The sequence below is a fragment of the Cherax quadricarinatus genome, chromosome 84 (genome assembly GCF_038502225.1).
Source record: "Cherax quadricarinatus isolate ZL_2023a chromosome 84, ASM3850222v1, whole genome shotgun sequence".
Taxonomy (NCBI): Eukaryota; Metazoa; Arthropoda; class Malacostraca; order Decapoda; family Parastacidae; genus Cherax; species Cherax quadricarinatus.
The window spans coordinates 5,117,426-5,133,097 of NC_091375.1; the positions used below are offsets into that span (position 1 = coordinate 5,117,426).

At 47.5% G+C, this 15,672-nt stretch overlaps 1 protein-coding gene across 4 annotated transcripts in view; it reads left to right on the forward strand.

The window, feature by feature from the left end:
* Positions 1 to 719: 719 nt before the first annotated feature.
* LOC128704259 (tigger transposable element-derived protein 4) overlaps positions 720 to 15,672 on the forward strand; it is a 54,364-nt gene continuing 39,411 nt past the window's right edge. Inside the window, exon 1 of one of the 4 annotated variants that reach the window (XM_053799333.2) lies at positions 720 to 830. The gene's annotated coding sequence lies outside the window, so the exon portion shown is untranslated. The other 3 variants (XM_053799332.2, XM_053799335.2, XM_053799334.2) reach the window with 3 other exon arrangements.

Consider the following 15,672-nt stretch of genomic DNA (forward strand, 5'->3'; position numbering starts at 1 on the left):
TGTAAATAATACAATTATTTCCTTCAGTAACTCAAAACATGATATATACCAAGTTCAATATAGAATATATATTTTGATATATGAATCTGGTTATAGTGTTGATGATAGACCTGACCAGGTGTTTAAAAAATATATCATGTAAAATGACATTTAACGAGTCATTAAAACATTGATTTAAACTTAATAAAATATTGCACAATACTCGATACAGGTTAATATATAACAATAATATAACATAATAACAATTGCATACTAAAAACACTGGATGGTATTCCACTATCATATATATATATATATATATATATATATATATATATATATATATATATATATATATATATATAACCGCATGAAGACAATATATATAAGCGTTTAATTAAAAAATGAGTTTTACATTTAGGATTATTGTTCATTTATGTTATAGAGCCATATTTAGAGCACGTGAATTTGTATGTAAATTCCTGGGTGTATTTCGAGTGTAATAACACCATCTACAGATAAATTATTTACCCAGAACACTATAGAACAAAAACTGATAAGTACAATGTAGCCAAAACACAAGACATAGAGTGACCTTATTGCTAAGACGTTATTAAACAAACACGAGATTATGTGAAAAATACTGTATGTAGTACTAGTTTATTTATTGTTAGTGATGGTCAGTGAGTATTATAACAATTGTATGTTCAAGATTGGTTAATAGAGTAGAGGTTCATTTTGTGAGTTTGTTCTGGTAACAGTGGTGGGGTGCGCATGCGCACGTGCACACTGGCCGCGCCGCCACCACGTAAACATGGACGACTGAACTCCGTCTTATAGCGAATTATCAGGTAAGCAGTCCCAGTTCTCCATAATTTGCACCCCTGCACGTTGATTTAGCAAGACTAAGCAGTGAAGATAATGGAAACATGGAGGATACTACGGTACAAGTGCTGTAATTTGAAAGTAGCGGACGAACAAAAGAATGGCTGAGGTGGTCGTTATTGGATGCCTCTCAACAACCTCGCTTGCAATCCCTCCCTCTGACTCTCACACTAACTACACCCACTATCACATTCCACTTCCACATTAACCACCTTCTTCAAGTGCCAGGGGAGCCTTTCTTGCCGTTGTCAGGTGTAGGGGAAGGATCAAGTGGGAGATAGTAATGGAAGGTGCACTAAAACGGGAGTGGCGGTGGCTTGCCGCGCTTCGATACAAGGACATGGCTGGATATTGAACGTCCAGGTGTTATCTCCGTGTGTTAGCACCACCTGTGGCTTGTTACTAGCACCACCACCACTCTGGTCATGCACCACCAGGTGGTGGTGCTCGTGCTTGTCATGCCACCTGAGGGGGGAAGTTGGGGAGGGTTAATTAACGGGGTTTATAGTCGTTACCTGGCGAGCAACCTGTTGGATGGTGCTTACTGCACCCCACCACTGGTGGTGCTTACTGCACCCCACCACTGGTGGTGCTTACTGCACCCCACCACTGGTGGTGCTTACTGCACCCCCACCACTGGTGGTGCTTACTGCACCCCACCACTGGTGGTGCTTACTGCACCCCACCACTGGTGGTGCTTACTGCACCCCACCACTGGTGGTGCTTACTGCACCCCACCACTGGTGGTGCTTACTGCACCCCACCACTGGTGGTGCTTACTGCACCCCACCACTGGTGGTGCTTACTGCACCCCCACCACTGGTGGTGCTTACTGCACCCCCACCACTGGTGGTGCTTGCTACACCCCCACCACTGGTGGTGCTTACTGCACCCCACCACTGGTGGTGCTTACTGCACCCCCACCACTGGTGGTGCTTACTGCACCCCACCACTGGTGGTGCTTACTGCACCCCACCACTGGTGGTGCTTACTGCACCCCCACCACTGGTGGTGCTTACTGCACCCCACCACTGGTGGTGCTTACTGCACCCCCACCACTGGTGGTGCTTACTGCACCCCACCACTGGTGGTGCTTACTGCACCCCCACCACTGGTGGTGCTTACTGCACCCCCACCACTGGTGGTGCTTACTGCACCCCCACCACTGGTGGTGCTTACTGCACCCCCACCACTGGTGGTGCTTACTGCACCCCCACCACTGGTGGTGCTTACTGCACCCCACCACTGGTGGTGCTTACTGCACCCCACCACTGGTGGTGCTTGCTACACCCCCACCACTGGTGGTGCTTACTGCACCCCACCACTGGTGGTGCTTACTGCACCCCCACCACTGGTGGTGCTTACTGCACCCCCACCACTGGTGGTGCTTACTGCACCCCACCACTGGTGGTGCTTACTGCACCCCACCACTGGTGGTGCTTACTGCACCCCACCACTGGTGGTGCTTACTGCACTGGTGGTGCTTGCTGCACCCCCACCGCTGGTGGTGCTTACTGCATCCCAACCACTGGTGGTGCTTACTGCACACCCCACCTGGTGCTTACTGCACCCCCACCCCTGGTGGTGCTTGCACCCCCACCACTGGTGGTGCTTGCACCCCCACCACTGGTGGTGCTTGCACCCCCACCACTGGTGGTGCTTGCACCCCCACCACTGGTGGTGCTTGCACCCCCACCACTGGTGGTGCTTGCTGCACCCCCAACACTGGTGCTTGCTGCACCCCCAACACTGGTGGTGCTTGCTGCACCCCCACCACTGGTGGTGCTTGCTGCACCCCACCACTGGTGGTGCTTGCTGCACCCCCACCACTGGTGGTGCTTGCACCCCCAACACTGGTGCTTGCTGCCCCCCCCCCACTGGTGGTGCTTGCACCCCCAACACTGGTGGTGCTTGCTGCACCCCCACCACTGGTGGTGCTTGCTGCACCCCCACCACTGGTAGTGCTTGCTTCACCCCCACTGGCGGTGCTTGCACCCCCACCACTGGCGGTGCTTGCTGCACCCTCACCACTGGCGGTGCTTGCTGCACCCCCACCACTGGCGGTGCTTGCTGCACCCCCACCACTGGTGGTGCTTACTGCACCCCCACCACTGGTGCTTACTGCACCCCCACCACTGGTCGTGCTTACTGCACCACTATTGCTTGCTTCACCCTGCTACTGGTGGTGGTACTTGCTTCACCCTGCTACTGGTGGTGGTACTTGCTGCACCCCCGCCACTGGCGGTGGCGCTTGTTTCGCCCCCGCCACTGGTCTACCTACCTGGAGGTAGGTAGACCAGTGGTGGTGCTTTCTTCGCTCCCGTCACTGGTGGTGGTGCTTTCTTCGCTCCCGTCACTGGTGGTGGTGCTTTCTTCGCTCCCGTCACTGGTGGTGGTGCTTTCTTTGCTCCCGTCACTGGTGATGGTGCTTTCTTCGCTCCCGTCACTGGTGGTGGAGCTTTCTTCGATCCCGTCACTGGTGGTGGTGCTTTCTTCGATCCCGTCACTGGTGGTGGCGCTTTCTTCGCTCCCGTTACTGGTGGTGGTGCTTTCTTCGCTCCTGTCACTGGTGGTGGCGCTTTCTTTGCTCCCGTCACTGGTGGTGGTGCTTTCTTCGCCCCTGTCACTGGTGGTGGGGCTTTCTTCGCCCGTCACTGGTGGTGGGGCTTTCTTCGCCCCTGTCACTGGTGGTGGCGCTTTCTTCGCCCCTGTCACTGGTGGTGGTGCTTTCTTCGCTCCCGTCACTGGTGGTGGCGCTTTCTTCGCTCCCGTCACTGGTGGTGGCGCTTTCTTCGCTCCCGTTACTGGTGGTGGCGCTTTCTTTGCTCCCGTCACTGGTGGTGGCGCTTTCTTTGCTCCCGTCACTGGTGGTGGCGCTTTCTTCGCCCCTGTCACTGGTGGTGGTGCTTTCTTCGCTCCCGTCACTGGTGGTGGCGCTTTCTTTGCTCCCGTCACTGGTGGTGGCGCTTTCTTCGCCCCTGTCACTGGTGGTAGCGCTTTCTTCGCCCCTGTCACTGGTGGTGGCGCTTTCTTCGCTCCCGTCACTGGTGGTGGTGCTTTCTTCGCTCCTGTCACTGGTGGTGGCGCTTTCTTTGCTCCCGTCACTGGTGGTGGCGCTTTCTTCGCCCCTGTCACTGGTGGTGGTGCTTTCTTCGCTCCCGTCACTGGTGGTGGCGCTTTCTTCGCTCCTGTCACTGGTGGTGGTGCTTTCTTCGCTCCTGTCACTGGTGGTGGCGCTTTCTTCGCTCCCGTCACTGGTGGTGGCGCTTTCTTTGCTCCTGTCACTGGTGGTGGCACTTTCTTCGCTCCTGTCACTTGTGGTGGCGCTTTCTTCGCTCCCGTCACTGGTGGTGGTGCTTTCTTTGCTCCTGTCACTTGTGGTGGCGCTTTCTTCGCTCCTGTCACTTGTGGTGGCGCTTTCTTCGCTGTCACTTGTGGTGGCGCTTTCTTCGCTCCCGTCACTGGTGGTGACGCTTGCTTCGCTCCCGTCACTGGTGGTGGAGCTTTCTTCGCTCCCGTCACTGCTGGTGGTGCTTTCTTCGCTCCCGTGACTGGTGGTGGCGCTTTCTTCGCTCCCGTCACTGGTGGTGGTGCTTTCTTCGCTCCCGTCACTGGTGGTGGTGCTTTCTTCGCTCCAGTCACTGGTGGTGGTGCTTTCTTCGCTCCCGTCACTGGTGGTGGTGCTTTGTTCGCTCCCGTCACTGGTGGTGGTGCTTTCTTCGCTCCCGTCACTGGTGGTGGTGCTTTCTTCGCTCCCGTCACTGGTGGTGATGCTTTCTTCGCTCCCGTCACTTGTGGTGGTGCTTTGTTCGCTCCCGTCACTGGTGGTGATGCTTTCTTCGCTCCCGTCACTGGTGGTGGTGCTTTGTTCGCTCCCGTCACTGGTGGTGGTGCTTTCTTCGCTCCCGTCACTGGTGGTGGTGCTTTCTTCGCTCCTGTCACTGGTGGTGATGCTTTCTTCGCTCCCGTCACTTGTGGTGGTGCTTTCTTCGCTCCTGTCACTGGTGGTGATGCTTTCTTCGCTCCCGTCACTGGTGGTGATGCTTTCTTCGCTCCCGTCACTGGTGGTGGTGCTTTGTTCGCTCCCGTCACTGGTGGTGGTGCTTTCTTCGCTCCCGTCACTGGTGGTGGTGCTTTCTTCGCTCCTGTCACTGGTGGTGATGCTTTCTTCGCTCCCGTCACTTGTGGTGGTGCTTTCTTCGCTCCTGTCACTGGTGGTGGTGCTTCGCTCCCGTCACTGGTGGTGGTGCTTTCTTCGCTCCCGTCACTGGTGGTGGTGCTTTCTTCGCTCCTGTCACTGGTGGCGGTGCTTTCTTCGCTCCAGTCACTGGTGGTGGTGCTTTCTTCGCTCCTGTCACTGGTGGTGATGCTTTCTTCGCTCCCGTCACTGGTGGTGGTGCTTTCTTCGCTCCTGTCACTGGTGGTGGTGCTTTCTTCGCTCCCGTCACTGGTGTGGTGCTTTCTTCGCTCCTGTCACTGGTGGTGGTGCTTTCTTCGCTCCTGTCACTGGTGGTGGTGATTTCTTCGCTCCCGTCACTGGTGGTGGTGCTTTCTTCGCTCCTGTCACATGTGGTGGTGCTTTCTTCGCTCCCGTCACTGGTGGTGGCGCTTGTTCAATCTCTTCCCCTGGTGATGGTACTCCAAAACATGGTCCTGGCATATTCACTATTTCTTATCTTAACAGCGGACAGATAAAAACACTCCTCAGTTTGGTATCATCATCATTTGAGGATGATACCAAAACAATCATGAAAATCGGCTAATAGAAGATGCGGAAAATTTGCAAATATAAAATCGACGAAGTGTTCAGGTGACAGGTTCGAGCTGCTTAAATGTAGGAAGAATGAAGGACTCGGAGAGAAACTATACAGAACGCAAGATCACTAAATATGAAAAGAACGTGAAAAATATGGACTATGTTAGTTGACCCCTTTTTTTCCAAAGAACACAAAGCAAATACTTTGAAAGACAGGGAGTACCACGGTACATGGTGAGAAAATAAAAAAAAAAATAGTGCCAGTGGTGATGCCTTTCATAACACTTGTGCTCTCTTGTAATAACACGATTGGAAACAAGCCACCCGTATAGTGGTTTGTGATCTCTTGTTTAAAGTATTTTTCAGTGTAGATCTCTCTCCTGTCCTGAGAGTAGCTATCAGAGTTGGAACAAATATTTGCAGATGGACAGGGCCACAGGGGCCTTTACCCCAGGATTGCTCTCCAGGTATATACTCCAGGCCCCACATAGAGCCAATAAAGCATTTAGATTAAGGAAACGCCTCAAAGTACTAAATATGTACTCGGTGGAGAGGAGGAGAGAGGTGCATTGTAATGTATATGTGGAATGTACACGAGGGCCTGGTCTCAAATCAGCACACTGCGATATTATTATTATTATTATAATCAAAAAAGAAGCGCTAAGCCACAAGGACTATACAGCATACACTGCGATAACATACTGGAGTGGGAGACAGAAAAAATGTAAAATAAACCCAGTTAAAAGTAGGGGAGCTGTAGGCACAATAAGACAACATTTGTGGGCAAAGTTTAACACTACTACAAGCTATCAGAAAATGCTGGAACAAGCGCAATAAAAAAAAAATGTGCGCAAGACGTGGTGGAGGCTTGATCCTCTGTCAGTGTCTTCTTTTTTATCACTTGAGAAGTGATCTCCAGACGCCTGTGGCCAGAGGCAGCAGACTACTACAGACGCCTGTGGGCCATTGGCAGTAACAGCCTGGTTGATCAGGCAAGCACCAAGCAAGCCTGGCTCGGTGCTGGAGTCCTGGAGTACTCGAAACACATTCAAAAGTATATTCCACCACAGGTGGAAGTGATGTTCACCATATGTAAATGGTGAACGCTACCTTCTCAGCATGGTGCTCACTCCACCTCTGGTGGTGATTCATTACAATTCCTGGTGCTTACTCCACCCTACCACTGGTGATGATACGTACTTCACCCCACCACTGGTGGATATAGTGCATACTTCATCCCACCACTGGTGATGGTGCTTACTACACGCAACCACTGGTAGAGATGATGCTTGCCGCACCACTAGTGGAGATGCTTACTCCACCCTACCACTGGTAGAGATGGTGCTTACCGCACCACTGGTGGAGATACTTTACTGGTGGAAGTGCTTACTCCACCACTGGTGGAGATGCTTACTCCACCACTGGAGATGGTGCTTCCTCCACCCAACCAGTGGTGGAAATGGGACTTGCTCCACCCAACCAGTGGTGGAAATGGTGCTTGCTCCACCCAACCAGTGGTGGAAATGGGGCTTGCTCCACCCAACCAGTGGTGGAAATGGGACTTGCTCCACCCAACCAGTGGTGGAAATGGTGCTTGCTCCACCCAACCAGTGGTGGAAATGGTGCTTGCTCCACCCAACCAGTGGTGGAAATGATGCTTGCTCCACCCAACCAGTGGTGGAAATGATGCTTGCTCCACCCAACCAGTGGTGGAAATGGGGCTTGCTCCACCCAACCAGCGGTGGAAATGGTGCTTGCTCCACCCAACCAGTGGTGGAAATGATGCTTGCTCCACCCAACCAGTGGTGGAAATGGTGCTTGCTCCACCCAACCAGTGGTGGAAATGGTGCTTGCTCCACCCAACCAGTGGTGGAAATGGTGCTTGCTCCACCCAACCAGTGGTGGAAATGGTGCTTGCTCCACCCAACCAGTGGTGGAAATGGTGCTTGCTCCACCCAACCAGCGGTGGAAATGGTGCTTGCTCCACCCAACCAGTGGTGGAAATGGTGCTTGCTCCACCCAACCAGTGGTGGAAATGGTGCTTGCTCCACCCAACCAGTGGTGGAAATGGTGCTTGCTCCACCCAACCAGTGGTGGAAATGATGCTTGCTCCACCCAACCAGTGGTGGAAATGGTGCTTGCTCCACCCAACCAGTGGTGGAAATGGTGCTTGCTCCACCCAACCAGTGGTGGAAATGATGCTTGCTCCACCCAACCAGTGGTGGAAATGGTGCTTGCTCCACCCAACCAGTGGTGGAAATGGTGCTTACTCCACCCTTCCACTGGTGGGGATGGTTTGTTCTCCACCCCACCACTAATGGAGGTGGTGCTTATTCCACCACTGGTGGGGGTGGTGCTTACTCCACCATTGGTGGGGATGGTGCATACTCTACCCCACCACTAATGGAGGTGGTGCTTACTACACCATTGGTGGGGATGGTGCATACTCCACCCCACCACTAATGGAGGTGGTGCTTTCGTCATCATTGGTGGGGATGGTGTGTACTCCACCCCAACACTGGTGGAGATTGTGCTTACTCCCCACCACTAATAGAGGTGGTGCTTACTCCACCTTGCCAGTGGTGATGGTGCTTATTCCAACCTGCCACTGGTAGAGATGGTGCTTGCTCCACCCCACTTTTAATGGAGGTGGTGCATACTCCACCACTGGTGGAGATGGTGCTTATTCCAGTTCACACTAATGGAGAGGGTATTTAATCCACCTCACTTCTAATGGTGGTGCTTATTCCACCCAACCACACCACTGGTGGTGCTTGTCACTTACCTTTAGTACAGGTAGTTCTTAGCCTCCACAACTAGTGGCACTTACTCATCCTCCACTACTTGTGGTGCTTACCTCATCTTACGACTGGTGGTGCCTACTCCACTTCCACCATAGATGGTTCATACTTTACTCCATCACTAGTGGTGCGCACTACCCACCATTTGTAAGGCCCGCTCCACAATCATATGTGGAGGTAGTGCTCACTTGCAACACCAGTCTGTGATGAGTTTGTGGACCTGTGAGGTGCCAGTAGTAACAGCCTGGTTAACCAGGCAAGCACCAGACAAGACTGACCCAGGGTCAGGTTGTGGGAGAAGGGCAACTCTAAAACCATCAAAGTTAAGCTGGTGGAAGTGGTGTTAACCCTTAAACGGTCCAAATAGATCGACGTTCAAATCCTAGTGCTCCAAAAGTACCTGGAGTTTACCTGGAGAGAGTTCTGGGGGTCAACGCCCCCGTGGCCCGGTCTGTGACCAGGCCTCCTGGTGGATCAGAGCCTGATCAATCAGGCTGTTACTGCTGGCTGCATGCAAACCAACGTACGAGCCACAGCCCGGCTGGTCAGGTACCGACTTTAGGTGCTTGTCCAGTGCCAACTTGAAGACTGCCAGGGGTCTATTGGTAATCCCCCTTATGTATGCTGGGAGGCAGTTGAACAGTCTCGGGCCTCTGACACTTACTGTATGGTCTCTTAACGTGCTAGTGACACCCCTGCTTTTCATTGGGGGGATGTTGCATCGTCTGCCAAGTCTTTTGCTTTCATAGTGAGTGATTTTCGTGTGCAAGTTCGGTACTAGTCCCTCTAGGATTTTCCAAGTGTATATAATCATGTATCTCTCCCGCCTGCGTTCCAGGGAATACAGGTTTAGGAACCTCAAGCGCTCCCAGTAATTGAGGTGTTTTATCTCCATTATGCGCGCCGTGAAGGTTCTCTGTACATTTTCTAGGTCAGCAATTTCACCTGCCTTGAAAGGTGCTGTTAGTGTGCAGCAATATTCCAGCCTAGATAGAACAAGTGACCTGAAGAGTGTCATCATGGGCTTGGCCTCCCTAGTTTTGAAGGTTCTCATTATCCTTCCTGTCATTTTTCTCTCTATGTTTTTTTTACATATTTTCAAATAAAAAAAAAAAGATGATGTACATTTTTTTACATACTTTCAAATGTTGAAAAAATGTATATATACGTTTGGACCATTTAAGGGTTAAATACCACCCGATTACTGGAGGTGCTCACTCATTGTTTCTGGTTACTTGTTACCTACACACAATAATAATACAATAATGTACTGCAAAATAATAATGTATAGTTTGAATTTATGAGGATGGTTTAGTCATGTAGAAAGAATGGAGAAAGTTTGATAAAGTGTATAAAACTGGGGAGGATGAATGGTGTGAGATCTGAGCAAGCAGCAAAGTCAAGTCCAAGATTTATTTCCACATGATATAATGTTTGCTCAGAGATGGGTGACATTTGGTTGTGCATGCAGAAAACCCATGGTTATACAGAGGGGGGGGGGGTTAATCGTCCATCCCGCAAATGGAAGCCTGTTGGAGTGGAATGAGTGAAGGCAAATGCATTTGAGTTCTTTTTATTTGAGGTTAACCATTTTTGCACTCTGGTATTGGGGGTGGGATATTGTAGTTCAGTTGGTTAATTCTGAACTGCAATTCCTGTTCTTTTCTGAATACAGTATAATGTATACTGTAGTGTATTACTGTATTAATTAAATTAGACTTCTAGATTCATGTGGGTTTTTCAGCACATGGAGTACTGGAGGCTCATTTACTCATTGGCTGATTGCTAGACAGTCACTACCTAACTTCACCCACTAACTTGCTTATAAGAAGATAAGAATGGAGGAACACTGCAGAAGGCCTTTTTGCCCATACAAGGCAGGTCTTTATCAAAACCATCCCTACCCAAAGTTACCCAAGAATTTACTCCTGTACCCACAACATCAGTCAAACCCAGCCCCTCCCACTCATATACAGTGGAACCTCAAAAATCGAGGAGAGAGAGAGATTTTGGGAGATGTTAAGTGAATGTATAGGAGCCTTTGAACCAAGTGAGAGAGTAATTGTGGTAGGGGACTTGAATGCTAAAGTAGGAGAAACTTTTAGAGAGGGTGTGGTAGGTAAGTTTGGGGTGCCAGGTGTAAATGATAATGGGAGCCCTTTGATTGAACTTTGTATAGAAAGGGGTTTAGTTATAGGTAATACATATTTTAAGAAAAAGAGGATAAATAAGTATACACGATATGATGTAGGGCGAAATGACAGTAGTTTGTTGGATTATGTATTGGTAGATAAAAGACTGTTGAGTAGACTTCAGGATGTACATGTTTATAGAGGGGCCACAGATATATCAGATCACTTTCTAGTTGTAGCTACACTGAGAGTAAAAGGTAGATGGGATACAAGGAGAATAGAAGCATCAGGGAAGAGAGAGGTGAAGGTTTATAAACTAAAAGAGGAGGCAGTTAGGGTAAGATATAAACAGCTATTGGAGGATAGATGGGCTAATGAGAGCATAGGCAATGGGGTCGAAGAGGTATGGGGTAGGTTTAAAAATGTAGTGTTAGAGTGTTCAGCAGAAGTTCAGGAAAGTGGGTGCAGGAGGGAAGAGGAGCGATTGGTGGAATGATGATGTAAAGAGAGTAGTAAGGGAGAAAAAGTTAGCATATGAGAAGTTTTTACAAAGTAGAAGTGATGCAAGGAGGGAAGAGTATATGGAGAAAAAGAGAGAAGTTAAGAGAGTGGTGAAGCAATGTAAAAAGAGAGCAAATGAGAGAGTGGGTGAGATGTTATCAACAAATTTTGTTGAAAATAAGAAAAAGTTTTGGAGTGAGATTAACAAGTTAAGAAAGCCTAGAGAACAAATGGATTTGTCAGTTTAGGAGAGGAGAGTTATTAAATGGAGAGTTAGAGGTATTGGGAAGATGGAAGGAATATTTTGAGGAATTGTTAAATGTTGATGAAGATAGGGAAGCTGTGATTTCGTGTATAGGGCAAGGAGGAATAACATCTTGTAGGAGTGAGGAAGAGCCAGTTGTGAGTGTGGGGGAAGTTCGTGAGGCAGTAGGTAAAATGAAAGGGGGTAAGGCAGCCGGGATTGATGGGATAAAGATAGAAATGTTAAAAGCAGGTGGGGATATAGTTTTGGAGTGGTTGGTGCAATACCTAGGGATTGGCAGAGAGCATGCATAGTTCCTTTGTATAAAGGCAAAGGGGATAAAAGAGAGTGCAAAAATTATAGGGGGATAAGTCTGTTGAGTGTACCTGGTAAAGTGTATGGTAGAGTTATAATTGAAAGAATTAAGAGTAAGACGGAGAATAGGATAGCAGATGAACAAGGAGGCTTTAGGAAAGGTAGGGGGTGTGTGGACCAGGTGTTTACAGTGAAACATATAAGTGAACAGTATTTAGATAAGGCTAAAGAGGTCTTTGTGGCATTTATGGATTTGGAAAAGGCGTATGACAGAGTGGATAGGGGGGCAATGTGGCAGATGTTGCAAGTGTATGGTGTAGGAGGTAGGTTACTGAAAGCAGTGAAGAGTTTTTACGAGGATAGTGAGGCTCAAGTTAGAGTATGTAGGAAAGAGGGAAATTTTTTCCCAGTAAAAGTAGGCCTTAGACAAGGATGTGTGATGTCACCGTGGTTGTTTAATATATTTATAGATGGGGTTGTAAGAGAAGTAAATGCAACGTATCACATATCGAACGTTCCGAAAATAGGACCATTTTTTCGGGCAAACTGTGTCCCTATTATCGAACGCGCCCCTATTTTCGGACCGCCGGGTATGGGACCTATCTGCCGCCCACTCTGTCTGCATCCCCGCGCAGGCGCCGTGAACAGTCTAGCTTTGTTTATGCTTGAGTGAACACTAACCTGCGCTCTCATTCACGCATTTTACGATTATTTCGTTTTGTTTAGTGCTTGTGGGACTGTGAAATAAGCTGCCATGGGCCCAAAGAAACTTGCTAGTGGTACCCCTGTGGTAAAGAAAGTGAGAAACACCATAGATGTGAAGAAGGAAATAATACAGAAGTATGAGAGTGGTGTGAGACTTGTTGAGCTTGCCAGGATGTATGGGAAAAACAAGTCAGCCATCGGTTCTATCCTGTCAAAGAAAGAACAAATCAAGGAAGCTGATGTTGCGAAAGGTGTTAATATAGGGAGTGGATGAGGTGCCTTCTTCAAAGATTAAGGAGATTTGTGCCAAGTGGAATGATGTCCAAATGTTTGTGCAGAAGTACCACCCTGAGCAAGCTGAAACAAGCCATCTTTGCAACAAGTTCAGTGACAGAACCATGTCCCATTTTAGGGAAATGTTAAAGAGGTGCCAGAAACAGAGGACTGTGGACAGTTATTTTGTGAGACAGGGGTCCAGTGACTCTCAAGCTGGTCCTAGTGGCATTAAAAGACAGAGAAGGGAAGTAACCCCAGAGAGGGCTTTACCTGAAGTCCTCATGGAGGGGGATTCTCCTTCCAAACACTAACCCCAACTCCCTCTCTCCTCCTCCCTATCTTCCAGATGCCATCACCAATCTTCAATAAAGGTAAGTAAAAATGTTATTTTATAAGTATTACTATACATAATTAAAAACTATAGTATTTGTTGTATGTAAAACTGTAATTAATCTCTATAAAATGTATTTTTTGTGTGAATATTTTTGGGTTTCTGGAACGGATTAATTGTATTTCCATTATTTCTTATGGGAAATATTGCTTCGAATTTCAGACTTTTCGAATTTAGAAGTAGCTCCTGGAACGGATTAAGTTCGATTTTTGAGATTCCACTGTATTTGTCCAATGTCTTTTTGAAGCTATCCTAGGTCGTAGCCTCTATCACCCTACTCGGAAGATTGTTCCACACATCCACAACTCTGTTCGAAAAACAGTACTTACCTATGTCCTTTCTAAATCTAAATTTATCCAACTTAAATCCATTATTTCTGACTCTTACCTGGTTTGACATCCTCAGCACTTTATTAATATCACCTTTGTTTATGCCCGTCATCCACTTATACACTTCGATGATATCTCTCTTCTTTCTACATCCCTCCAGAGAGTGGATATTCAAGGCTCCAAGTTTATCTTCACACAGGAGATTCCTTATACAGTAAATCATTTTAGTCATTCTTCTCTGTATGTTCTCCAATGAGTCTATATCCATCCTGTAGTAAGGAGACCAAAACTGAGCGGCATAATCCATATGAGGCCTCACTAGTGTTGTATGGAGCTGTAAAATAACTTTTGGACTTCTGTTACTTATTCTTCTTGAAATAAATCCTATCACTCTGTTAGCCTTATTGTGCACACTTAGGCACTGCTGTCTTGGCTTTAGATTTCTGCTTACCATGACTCAAGTCTTTTTCACATTCTGCTTACCACGACTCACAAGTCTTTTACATTCTGTATGATCAAACTCTACTTCACTTAGTTTATAACTTCTTGGGTTATTTTCATTACCAAGGACTAGTACTTTACACTTGTCCACAGTGAACTTCATCTGCCATTTTTTGAATGTGTTCCCCTTGCCCATATGTCTCACTTTACCCATACATCTTGCTTTGCCTTTACAACTCACCTTGCCCATGTCTCCCTTTGCATTTTGCTTTGCTCATACAAAGGTAACACACCTTGCTCAGGTGTGTTACCTTCCCCATATGTCTTCCCTTTTCCATATATCTTACCCTTTCCATATGCATTACCTCACTTTGTCCAGTATTTGAATATAAATCTTTTTTTGGTTATAAGTCAACTATTAAACTATGAGACACCTACTGTAATATACAGAATGCTGAGGTTTTTTAAATCTACTGAAGTTATATTTTCTGCTTTGGTTCAAGTTTTGGTTTTAGCTTAATTCACTGACAAGGAAACTCACATTGCATGAACCTATTTCATGTATTATATTTGAGAGATTTTGAAAGGCTCATTTTGATGGGCTCCCCTTTCTCAAGGGACCCTCTGTTATCAAAACTCCCCATTCTCAAGGGATCCCCCTGATGTGGCTCATCTTAAACAAAAAGTAGAGTATACAGTATATACAGTGGACCCTCGGTTATCGGCCATAATCCATTCCAGAAGGTCGGCCTAACACCGAAATGGCCTAACACTGAAATAATATTTCCCATAAGAATTAATGTAAGTACAATTAATCCGTTGCAGACACCCAAAAATATTAACAAAAGAATATATTTTTTAAAGATTAATTATAGTTTTACGTACACAAAACAATGAGAACTAAATAAAATAAATAAATGAACATTTAAATCACTATTACATACCTTTATTGAAGACTCTTGTTGGCTTATGGAAGACAAAGAGGGAGGACTGATTAGTGTTTGGAAGGGGAATCCCCCTCCATAAAGACTTCAAGTATCAAAACCCTCCCAGGGGTTACTTCTTTCCTGCCTCCCTACTACACTTCCTGCCTGCTACACTCCCAGCCTCTCTGCTACACTCCCTGCATGCCTGCTACACCCTGCTTCCCTGCTACACTCCCTGTGTGCCTGCTACACCCTGCTTCCCTGCTACATTCCCTGCATGCTTGCTACACGTCCTCCCTCCTTGCTACACTCCCTGGATGCCTGCTACACTCCCTCCATATTATAGCGTAATGTTTGGATGAATGAGCAGAAGCTTCCTCACTCGCCCAGAGAGAAAGCCAGACTGACGCACGAGCGGCTGGCGGCAGCGGGTTGACACGTCCCATACGGCCCATAAGCAAAATAACAGCCGATAACCAGAAGTTGAAAAACCGGCCGATGACCGAGATGGCCGATAAGTGGAACAGCCGATAACCGAGGGTCCACTGTATTATACAATTAGGGTGATTGACATGTACATATAACATCATTATAGAATGAATGCCCCATGTTATGCAAAGCATTTCGGGCAGAAACATATGTATCCCCAACAGGATTCAAACCTGTCTCCTCCACCAAGTAACTAGTGGTGGGATTGGAGTGGTGTGTACCACAAGGGTAGAGTTCTCTTATGGTGATGGCCCACTGTCCTCCACTGGGTGCTTTCCTAAGACCCCAGCATCTTTTTTTCAGAGTATATGGCAGGGGTACTTCCCCTTTTGTCTAAATTTTTTTGTGGCATGATCAGTGACTTAGTTTATGTAATGCGAGTAAAGTAATTTTCTTTGATTTGTTTTGATTGCCTTGTAATGATGATTTCTGTATCATGACAGTAAATTATGATAGTAGAGTGGAAAACTGGTATTGATAGTAGAGTAGAAAGCTGGTATTG